Source organism: Alexandromys fortis, unplaced genomic scaffold, assembly GCF_014885135.2.
Source record: "Alexandromys fortis isolate MF-2015 unplaced genomic scaffold, M_Fortis_MF-2015_v1.1 scaffold_1, whole genome shotgun sequence".
Taxonomy (NCBI): domain Eukaryota; kingdom Metazoa; phylum Chordata; class Mammalia; order Rodentia; family Cricetidae; genus Alexandromys; species Alexandromys fortis.
This window is the reverse complement of record NW_026067927.1, coordinates 35,787,153-35,798,311: the sequence shown is the minus strand read 5'-3', so window position 1 is coordinate 35,798,311 and position 11,159 is coordinate 35,787,153. Positions and strand designations below refer to the sequence as shown.

The 11,159-nt window shown below is 48.5% G+C and overlaps 1 pseudogene; it reads left to right on the top strand.

The window, feature by feature from the left end:
- Nucleotides 1-5,073: 5,073 nt before the first annotated feature.
- LOC126502606 (actin, cytoplasmic type 5-like) lies at nucleotides 5,074-9,823 on the top strand (annotated as a pseudogene).
- Nucleotides 9,824-11,159: the final 1,336 nt, after the last annotated feature.

The following is an 11,159-nucleotide window of genomic DNA, read 5'->3' as shown; positions in this document are numbered from 1 at the left end:
AAAAAAAAAAAAAAAAACAAGAGTAAAAATAGACACACATTTAAAAGTGAATCTGTTTTACCTCAGCCCCTCCAACACACCCTTCACAATACACCCATCAATTCCCAGTGTGTCCTCCAAGAGAGATCTGCATACATGAATAGACAAACAGTTCCCTTCTTACACAGATCACAGCAGCCTCCATGTTTTGTTCTCCTGCCTGTAGTCATTGTTGTGTGGTCCTGTTCCCAGGAGATGCGAACAATGTCTACTTACTGCAGAAAGGAAACCAACAACAGAAGAAAGCATGGCTGCCACCAAAGCACAACTTGGTGGAGTTCTACTGGAGTTCCTTAAAGGAGCATGGGAGAGGGGCAGCTACAGGAGCAGGAATGGCTAAAAAAGGCAGCTGTATCACCAAAGCCCACCCTAGCATGGCTGACAGCTCACAAAGCTGGGAACCTGGAACACCCAGCACGGCCTGCAGGCAGCTCATCAGGTCAGAGAGTGTTCTTTCTAGGTAGTTCACTTGGGCTGAGCCACTTCTAGGCAGCTCAGCTGGTCTCTGCTTTTTCCGGGAACAGTGGCTGATCTGGGCACCACTGGGCCACTCAGCTCATCTCCGCTGTCTATTCTTGGGAAGGGAGCGATCCAGTGAATCTAGTCAGCCTCAGGGACTTCCTGAAGTTCATGAATTGCTACTTCTCCAGTTTAATAATTTTTCCTGAGGATAAATTCCTCCCTTAGTGGGGAGGATAAGCCACATGCTGGAGATGGTAACAGGACTGTGTGCTCCTCCACCTCAGGTGAACTCTGCACCCTCCCTTCCTGAACTCAGGATTCAGCATCAAATCACCTCAGAGATGAGTCTTCTCTGGTCTAAGAAGTACCCTCTTTCCCACCCCATGAGACTTCTTCACTACATGTAATATAGAGTCCACCTGTTTTACCTGCCCTTTATTATAGCTCAGCATTAGTCTCTTCTCATGAGACAGGGAGCTCCATGAGGGCCACGGCTCTGATGATCTGACCACTGCTATAGTCCTGGCACTCAACAGGCACTGCCCCACGGTAGATATTTTGTGTCCTCCGTGTGTAAACAGCACGACCCTGCCTACAAAGCTCATTGGCTTCTCAAGGGAGGATAGGGGGATGGCTGGGGTAAGAGTGGACCCTAATCTACAGATGGATAAGTAGGTTTTGGTCCCATAGGGGACCACTGGTGAAGTCAAAGATACAAATTAACATGACCCCAAGACCCATGTCCCTCTCTCCTGCAGGAAATGCCAAGTCAAGATGATTGAATCTCAGCATCCAAAATGCCAGACCCTGCTTTCAAATAGAATGTCCACTTAACAAAAGTCCCCAAAGCTCCACAACTCCTTCATACTCTTTCAGTTAAGACTAAAGATGTGCCCCAGGTCACTTCAGGAAGCAACAGGTCTCTCAACAGACACAAACCATCCTCTATACATTGACACCTCCATTGCCATCTAGCCTGCCTGCTTCCCTGAGTCAGTGACAAATACAACGAGTCAAGCCAATCTGTGACATATTCCCTGGGTGTTGTCACCCTGCACGCTACAACATATACACCACATACAACATATACATAGCCAAGGGTGAGGAGGAACAGCCCAGAGTGAATCCTGCCCCTCCACAGATGTACCCAGCCTTCTGGGAACTGCCTCGTTAGCTGGCCCACTGGGAGACATGCCAGGCCAGCTACACATGAGCAAAGGTCTACTCCCTGGACAGCAGTGGCTCACCTATGCAACGTGCTACACAAGCTGCATTCACCCTCTGGGTAAGTCCAATCCCACTGTGGACATCATCGAATGAGCCTAAACTGTATTAGCCATTTGGGGTAGCCTCTGAACTAAGACCATCCTGAGAATAAAAAGAGGTGTCGCGATATTTACACAGGGATTTCAGGGCTACGCCAGGCAAAGCAAGCCTATGCTGAAGTAACTGCTATCTGATGCATTTCCAAGCTCAGATCTCTTTGCCAAAGGCTCGCTACACTGCACATCTCCCACTGCCTCCGCTTATTTATTTAAAAAATTCCTAAGCCCTTTCATAGTCATATAATATTCTTGGGGGCCATGAAAACAAGCAGAATCCCTCCATTAGAAACGAGGGCACAGCGGTAAGGTAAGGCAAGGACATTTGTCCAACCCACACAGAAGGCAGTGGCAGAGAAGGAAAGGGAACTCAGGCCCAGTAAATAAACTAATTCCACTTCCTTTTCCACTGCCATGCTGACATACGGAAGGGTCAAAACAGAAAACCAACCTGTTTCGAAGACTCCCGATACATTGCCTAGGAAATATTTCATTATTCAGTAAGAAATTTCCAGATAAAGGAATTCTTTCTCCACCTTTTAGGGTTTGAATATGAAATCTCTTCCATAGACTCAGTTTTGAATGCTTGCTCCCCAGATGGTGGTGATGTCTGGTGAGACTCTGCAGCCTTCAGGCTGTGAGACCAAAGAGAGAAGTAGGTCGCTGAGGCCAACCTTTGATGACAAGGTGGCCCTGCCAGTCTCTGTGTTTCCTGGTCTGCTGTGATGTGCACAGCCTCTGCCATACACTCCCAGCACCGCGAGTTCCTCTGCCGCCCTTCTCCATCATGACAGACTGAACCCCTCTAAAACGGTGAGCCAAAAGTCAATCTACTCCCCCTCCTTAAGGTGTTTCTGCTGGGTCCCATAGCCACAGTGACATAAAAGCAGCAAACAGACTACTTCAACAATTCCTAGGGGTTTAACTTGTGTCTCTTAGAAGCAGGACAATCCATGCACTCCGAGATGCACACGCCATCATATTTAAGTCAATCACCAATGGCATGCATAACCAACACATCTCGGATCATTGCCGGTCTCATGCCAGAGCACGGCTGAGCCTCATCGTCCTGGAGGCAAGAATCTGTGTCCCATAGAAACCCTGGTTTTAACACAGTTCCTGGTACAAACAGGTCCTCAAATTCCACACGTGGACAAATTAAGGAAGAACAAACACACATGTATATGGCTGCAAGGAAATGCATTTGTCCCTTCTGATTGCTATGTTATGCAGTTTTCCATCAATGACAAAAGACCTGAGAAAAAAATCAACCGAACAGGAATAATGGCTTATTACAGTTCACAGTTCTGGATATGAGGTCATGGTCACTGGATTCTACAGCTGTGGACCTGTGGTAAGATGGAAGGTCTGGGAAAGACTGTGGTAAACAAAGCTGCTTACCTCACGGCAGCTAGGAAGGAAGCTAAGAGAGAGGAAGGGGTGAACTCCAAAATAACCTTCAAGAACCCAATGACCTAACTTCTTCCACTGTCTCCCACCTGCTCCATAGCCTGATGACCAAGCCATTACCCTATAGCTCTTCGGGGACATTTAAGATCAACCCATGATGACTAAGGACCAACTATAATTATCTATCCATGTAAAACTTGAAAGTAGATTACAGTCTGGTTTAGCCTTCCATATCAACTGCTTTCCCCATTGATAACTCAAGGGCAATGATGCAGGAAATGAAGGAAAGGGGCAGAGACCTTTCTATCTCACTCAATGAATACAGTGAACACAGGAACCTGTACCTCTGAGCAGTAGCCTCTGGAAGGCGGCCGAGGAGGTGACAAGCGGACTTGGTGATTCTGAAGCTGTGGGGTCCAGACTATGGCCCCTAGGGAAGAGTTCCTGAGGCTGAGATGAGCCCAGAAAGGGTCACAGCAGGACACAGGGTGAAGAGAGAGGGAGTACAGAGAACAGAAGAATGATGGGCTTCACAGGCAAGGAATTGTAATTTACTGTTCACAAGCCACCGGGGTAATTCCATCTGTTTTACTGTTCTCTGAACTATAAAAGCAAAGCAAACACATCCAGGACTGCTTCTCCAGGCCTGGAAATCTTCTCATTTATGGTTAGGGGGGTTTGCTCAGAGCCACAAAAACGAAGGCACCTAACGTAGAGACACTGTTTTCCCAAGAATCCCCTTGCTGGTCTTTTGTAGAGCACAGGCCCCAGAAAATCTCCCTGGAAGGGAACATGTCCTGTGTACCAGGGAAGATCATGGATCCAAGAAGCTGGAGCAATGAAAGAGCCGGGCTCTGGCTCGGGACCTGCCATTCATTAGACGGCAGGCACCCTGGCAAGCCACTGCATTGTTTTGAGCCTGGGTTTCCTACATGTTAAGCAGCCGTGACAATGGCGTTGGCTCAGAGGCCGTGATGACAACATCATGAGACACACAGGGAGGGCTGTTTCTTGACCTCAAAGCATGTACACTAGAGTCACCTATTCAGAGGATTCCAAAAATCTGATGTTTTGTCTGAAGATAAATGCTTCTCAAATATTAAAAATTAAAATTAAGAAACCAGAGTCAGACTCTTAGCGAACAGTGAGCATGTCTAGGGGCTCAGACTAATGTAGAGTTGAACCCTAATTAACACACTGCCCTGCCTTGCACAGACAGACAATAGCTCTCACTCCGCTCCAGAAAGATGGGCATTTTATGGGGAAGAAAACAAGACCGGGTGAGGACAAGTTCGTGCAAATATCTGGGTCTCTGTCCAGAGGCAGGCCCAGACGCGGCTTGGTTGCATGCCTATGCGAATCCAGCCCAAAGAGTTTTGAGCCCGTCTGCCCTGACTAAATGGCCAGATGTCATTCTTTCCTCTGGGGCTGAGACTGTCCCCAGAGTCCTCTGTAGAGAAAGCTTAGGCTCCATCTCTGCTGCCGAGCTACACTGTGCATCTTTTCGCATAGCAAAAGAAACCACAAGGCTCACCACTGACAATGGCTCTGGCATGGGCAAGGCAGTTTCCCTGGTGACAAAGCTCCTGGTGCCATGTTTCCCTCCATTGCTGGGTGTCCCTAACACCAGTGTCATGGTGCCCATGGGCCAGAGGGCCTCCTATGTATGTAGGTGGTGAGACCCAGGCAAGAAGGGTATTCTAACCCTGAAGGACCCAAGCAAGCATGGCACTGTCACCAACCGGGACAACATGGAGACGATCTGCAACACCTTCTACGACAAACTTCACAGGGCCCCTGAGGATTGCCTGGTGCTTCTGATTGAGGCACCCAAGACTCCAAGGCTAACAGAGAGAAGATGATAGAAAATGTTCAAAACCTTCAGCACCCCAATCATGTATGTGGCCATTCAGGTGGTGCCGTCCCTGTATGCCTCTGGGGGAAACCACTGGCATTGTCATGGACTCTGGTAACCAGGACACACATACAGTGCCCATCTATGAGAATTATACCTTTCCCATGCCATCTTTCATCTGACAGATTATCTCATGACGACCCTACTGAGCAGGGCTACAGCTTCACCATCATGGCTAAGTGAGAGTTTGTGAATGATATTAAGAAGTTATACTGAGAAGAGACAGAAATCTTTAATAAATAAATAAATAAGTAAAAGAAGTTATACTATGTTGTCCTGGATTCAGAGAGGAGCGTGGGAAAAGGCTACTGCTGCATCCTCTTCCTCTTCGGAGAAGAATTTAAAAAGCTGCCTTATAGGTGGGTGATCACCATCAGCAATGAGCGATTCCAGTGTCCAGAGGTGGTCTTCCAGCCCTCCTTCCTGGGCATGGAGCCCTGTGGCATCCATGAGACTGCCTTCAACTCCACCATGAAGTGTTATGTGAGCATCTGCAAGGGCCTGTATGCCAATACAGTGCAGTCTGTGGTACCACCATGTACCCAGGCATTGCTGCCAGGACGAGAGATCACATATCACATCCTAGCATCCAACACAATGAAGATCAAGAGCTTGCTCTCTCTGAGGGTGAGTACCCATTCAGGATTGGCAGCTCCATCCTGGCTTCCCTGTGCATCAGCAAGGATTATGGCGAGTGGGGCCCCTCCATCACCACTGCACACACTAGCTGGACTAAGCAGGTTCCAGGCATCTGTTACACGAACTTGATCATCCAGTGACTGGGGAGCTGCGCAAGAGAAATCCCCACCCCTGTGAGCATCATGCAGTGTTCCATGCAGGGTATTAGTAACTGGCAGCTGGCAGTTCCCAGATTTCTCAAGGCCGCTGGGTTTCCGCCTTGCCAGCCTAATGGGGAGGGTGCGAGGTCAGAGCCTTGGGACCCAGTTTCTGTTGCAGTGTTTCCCCTCCTGACCGCCATGGGTTATCTGCCTTGAATTAGGAACATTTGCATATACACCTGTAAATTTATTCATCCTTTGAATTTACATGACGCTTTTGTGCTCAATTCTTTAAGAAATGACGAATATTGTTTTTCTACCCTTAAGTGAAAACATTAGGAGCCAGAAACACATCGCTGTACAACAAAAAATAAAAGGGCTACAATAAAAAAAAAGAGAGAAAACTTATTCCATCTTGGACACAAATACACGGCTTCACTTGGACATTCAGTCTGAAAATAATACAGCGACATGTGAAATGCTGGCTCTTACCAGCAAACACACTGCCAAGCAGGGACTTCATCTCTCCTAACGTGCATTTTCTGTGTCCATATAGATATCTCTGCTCATCACTGAGACTGGTAAAAAATAAACATTTTCTCAGGTACCCATGACAGTGCAGAAGTGTCTCATCTAGCTAGAGAGACTTCATGATGTCTCTCAACATGGGACAATCTTCACGTTCACTAGCACATCCAAAGACATCACACCCAGTGTTTGTTAAACGCATGTATTTTTGGAAAGCTGATATTCAAAGAAAACTCAGTCTACAGTGGTCATTGTTGAAAAGGATCCCTACAGCATTACTGCAGGAGACAGGGACCACTCAGGACAGAGGGGAGCCTGGAAGAGGCAGACCATGCCAGCCTTACTCTCTGGGCATTTGAGTGTCTCTAAACAAGAACTCCCAGGCTCTCAGAAGAACACAGTACTCATCATTTAGAACTGAACTTGTAACAGGGACGGGACTGAAGTCTGGCACAGAAAAATATTCTTTGTTTTTAAATGTCATTTTTAATTTAAAGTAATCCATGCTTATTTTGGATAATAGAGAAATATAGAATGTTATAAAGAAATCAAAGCCATCCAATTTTTACAACAGAGACAATCATTTGCATTTACATAAATGCATGTGTACACATAAAATTAGAAGCATAATGTATATAATTTTGCAGCCCACAGTTCTCACCTAAAATTACTTAAAAGCATCTTTCGGTGATGCTCAGTGTTTGCATTCCATGAACACCCACATAACACTCATGCTGTGCCAGAAACTGTTCTAAGTACCCCCACAAGCATCCCTTTCTCTGGCAAGCCCATGGGGTTCTATTATGAGCCCATCTGTGGCCAGGGACAAAGAGAGGCCATGGAGCCAATGAGGAAATGAACTTGAATTCTCTCCTGACTCCCAAGAATACCCTTGAACACCACAGTGGACATCTCTGTGGCCTCGGGGACCTTCCTGCTTATGACTTTGTAGTACTCCAGGGTGATCTTCCATGAGTGGGGACAGGATCGTTATGTCCTGTCTCACTGAGGTCCCTCCAGCTCTGTGACTACAAGATATTAAGTGGGACCCACCCAGACAAGCCATCCATCATGAACTGTGGGAAGACATTGGCCAGGCACTGTGGCTGCAGGCTGTTCTGACCCTGGCCTCCCTGTTCCTTGGGTTTGGGGACTGGCTACCCCTCTTACTGGTGAAAGTAACACTGAGTTACTAGCCTTGGTTCTTCAGTGCTAAAGAGTGTTTGCACCTGCCTATCCGGATACACCAGGCACCTGGCCCATGCCAGGGCAAAGCAAAGCCCTGCCTGCCTTTTTGTTTACTTGGTTTTATGGTTTACTCGTTCACTCAGATGGATACATATATGTGCAGAACATCTACTGGGGTTACAAGGCCAGATTCTGGAGACTGACAGCCTGGGGTAGACCACATGCAAGGCTCCTGAGTACAGTTCAAGTCAAAGAAGATAGTTGGCATCTAGCAAGCAAAGACTCAGTCGGCCATGGCTGTGGGCTCTGTTTCCTGCCCTTTGCATATACTTTCTGTTCTGCCTGTGCACATCTGCCTGTGCACATCTACCTGTGCACATATGATTGTCTCCAGTGGTATGAAGCAGGCAGGAAGTGGGGCATCAGCCAACAACTCCAGCCCTGTGATTTGGGAACCCTAAGCTTCTCTCAAATGTACAGCTGACGAGGTTGGTGGTGCCCAGGCACCAAGCCATGCAAGAGTGGCGACCTCGTCTCGAAGTCCCCAGAACCATCAGCATCATATTCTCAGGAGTCCTGAAGTCCCCAGAACCATCAGCGTCATATTCTCAGGAGTCCTGAAGTCCCCAGAACCATCAGCGTCATATTCTCAGGTGTCCTAGTTTGCTCTGTGCTGCTGTGATAAAACATGGTGGCCAAAAAATAACTTGTAAAGGGTTAATTTGGCTTACGCTTCCTGGTCATAGTTCATTATTGAGGGAAGCCAAGGCAGGAACCTGAAGTCAAGAACTAAGACAGAGACCATACAGGAATGTTCTTCTTGGCTTGCTCCAGGTTCACGTTCTGCTGCCTTTCACATATAGCCCAAGTCCACCTGTCTAGGGATGGTATTATAGACCAAGCCCTCTACACCAATTAGCAATCAAGAAAATGCCCCACAGACACGACCACAGACTAACTTGAGGGAGACCTTTTCCCAGTTATGCCAAGGTGGCAACCAAGATTAACCACCACTCTAAGAGTGGCCTTTTCTTCTCCTTCCAGTGAGTAAGCTGGGGAAGCCATGTCCAGTTCCTAAGCCAGAGGACCCTGCTTCCGACACACAGGTCCTGAGGCATGCAGGAAATTGGCTGTTGTCACCACTCAAATCCTCCAGCCTCAGGACACTGGCTCCCCAAGCTGTGAGCAGAGGCACAGAGAAGGACCATCTGAGCACGTGACCAAAGGCAGTGCCCGGCCTGCACAGAGGCTGCCCCTCTGCATCAGGATTTCCACTCCGCCCCAGAGCCGAAGGGGAGAATGGGCTCCTCAAAGCCTGTGTGGTAATTGCAGGAGGCACTAAGCCTAGTGAGGCGAGCCTCTGCCTGAAGTCATCCACCTCGCCCTCCTAACAGCAGCTTCACAGAGCATCCTAGAGTAGCCAGGGGCTAGACGGTGCTGTGGAGGGCGGAGAGCTTGTGTCTAGAATTCCCAAAAGGGACATGGCCTCTGGACACGTAAGGGGCAGGGGCCAAGAGAGTAACACACCCCATGCCATAGTGTGGGGCACTAAGAGCACTCTTTTTCCTTTCCTTGAAGCCTACTTGACTTAATCAGGAGAGAACCAAGGAAAATGACTGCATGCAAGATCCCACAGGTCCCTCTGGGTTTCCTCCATCCCGTGTTTCATGCTCACCCATAGCCTCTTGCTGCCGGGCCTGTCTAGACAGACAGTGGTGTCTAAAGTTGTGTGACTGACCAACCAAAGGACTAGCGCTCCTCTGGGACCTGGATCTTTACCTGGAAAATGGCATGTAAGGGTGCAATGACTGCAAAGCTCAGCTGAGAGTGAACAGTACTTTACAACTAGAGTAAAGTCAACAGTCGAAGGAATAACCAAACACACCCCCGGGACTCAAAAGCTCCAGGGGAAAGAGATGACCAAGCTATCAGTACACAAGCTCTCTACGGGAATCGGGTGGAGACAAAGCCACTTGGAGGCTGGTCTCTTCCTTGGGACTTCAAAAGCCCACACCTACAGCAAAAATCCAGCAAAGGATGTGGAACATCTGGCTTTCCCCTTGGCCTGCTGGTGAGCACATGGGTGGGGAAGGGTCCATGTCACTCAGTCTTCTCTGTCTCTGCAGCAGCATGCAGAGCAGCGTGTGAAGATAAACACGCCGCTCACCCCACCGTGTTAAAGCAGACCCGGCTCTCCCCACACAGTAGGGGCTCACACTATTGACTGTGGGCTATGGCTGGGTACCAGCTACTGTGAGGAGATAGGAGGTTTAAAAACTGATGCCTGGCCTGAGCTGGAAGGAAGATCCATGCCTACCATGTGCTAAGTGGCAGGTACTGCACAAGGGAGTTGGCGTTGATGACATCCCTCACAATACACCGGCGAGGTGGGCACTGTTGACTGTGCTTTGCAAAATGTAGAGACCAAAGCCAAGAAACACCAAAACCCAGGGCCATTGAAACCCAGGGTCGTGAACAGGTGAGATATTCAAACTGAGATCCTCTGGCCTTACTTGGGGTCCCAGGAAGCTGAAACTGCAATGCCTTTTGGCTGGCCAGGCCCTGACATGGGTGACAATGGGAGACAGAGAGGTTGCAGAAGGCAGAAGTTATGGTGAACAGTCTTGCTGAGCAGCTCACTGGCTCTAAAGCCCTACAGAAGGTTCTCGGGCTTCTGAACAAAGGGATAGGACCAACTAAACAGAGCTGGAAACCTGGGGATGGAGAAAAATCTTCAAATGTTGTTTGACCCTGGAGTTCCAGTCAACCCAACATTCCCTCCATAGGAGCCCCCTTGGGTTCCAAGATGCAACCCTCAAATATGACTGCAGTTGTCAGGGCCAGAGACTGGGCCCTGGTAGCCCCAACAAGCTGATTCAGCCACTGTCTTCAACATACCAGTGAAAGACACCAAGTAACAATGAAAAGGACAGGGGGAAATCTAGTCTGCATGACCACACTTGAGAGAACCAAGAGCTCAACACCCTTCTCCCCATCCAAGTCCATCATCTGGGCTCCGACATAAGATTTAGATTGAAACAAAGAGCAGGAAACACTGGGCTGGTGAGCTGGCTCAGCAGGAAAAGGGACTTGCTGCCAAACCTGCTGATATGAGTTCGATCCCCGGGACCTACATGGTGGAAGGAGAGACTATGATTTCCACATGTTGAGTTATAGACATGGGTAAACACATAAATGTGAGGCGGGAACCAAAGCAAGTGTTAGTAATGAAGCAGTTCTGATCCAGATGCCATGGTCCCCAGGCTCATCTGCACTGTCTCTGCTCTGGTGTCTCCAGCTAAGTGGGCTGACAAGTTGTCAGACTCTGTGAAGTCTTTTTCCAGGAGAAAGCTAGGTCCCCTTCTGGCTAGTACCAAGCTCCCATCGGGAGATTCCTAGGGACATTCGCATGGGAGGTCTATTGTTTTCAAAGTCCACCAGGCAAAGAGAGGGGCATGAGTGTCTCTTCAGGATATCGTTGGGATTTCTGCCAGGACCCAACACAAGAACCAGCAC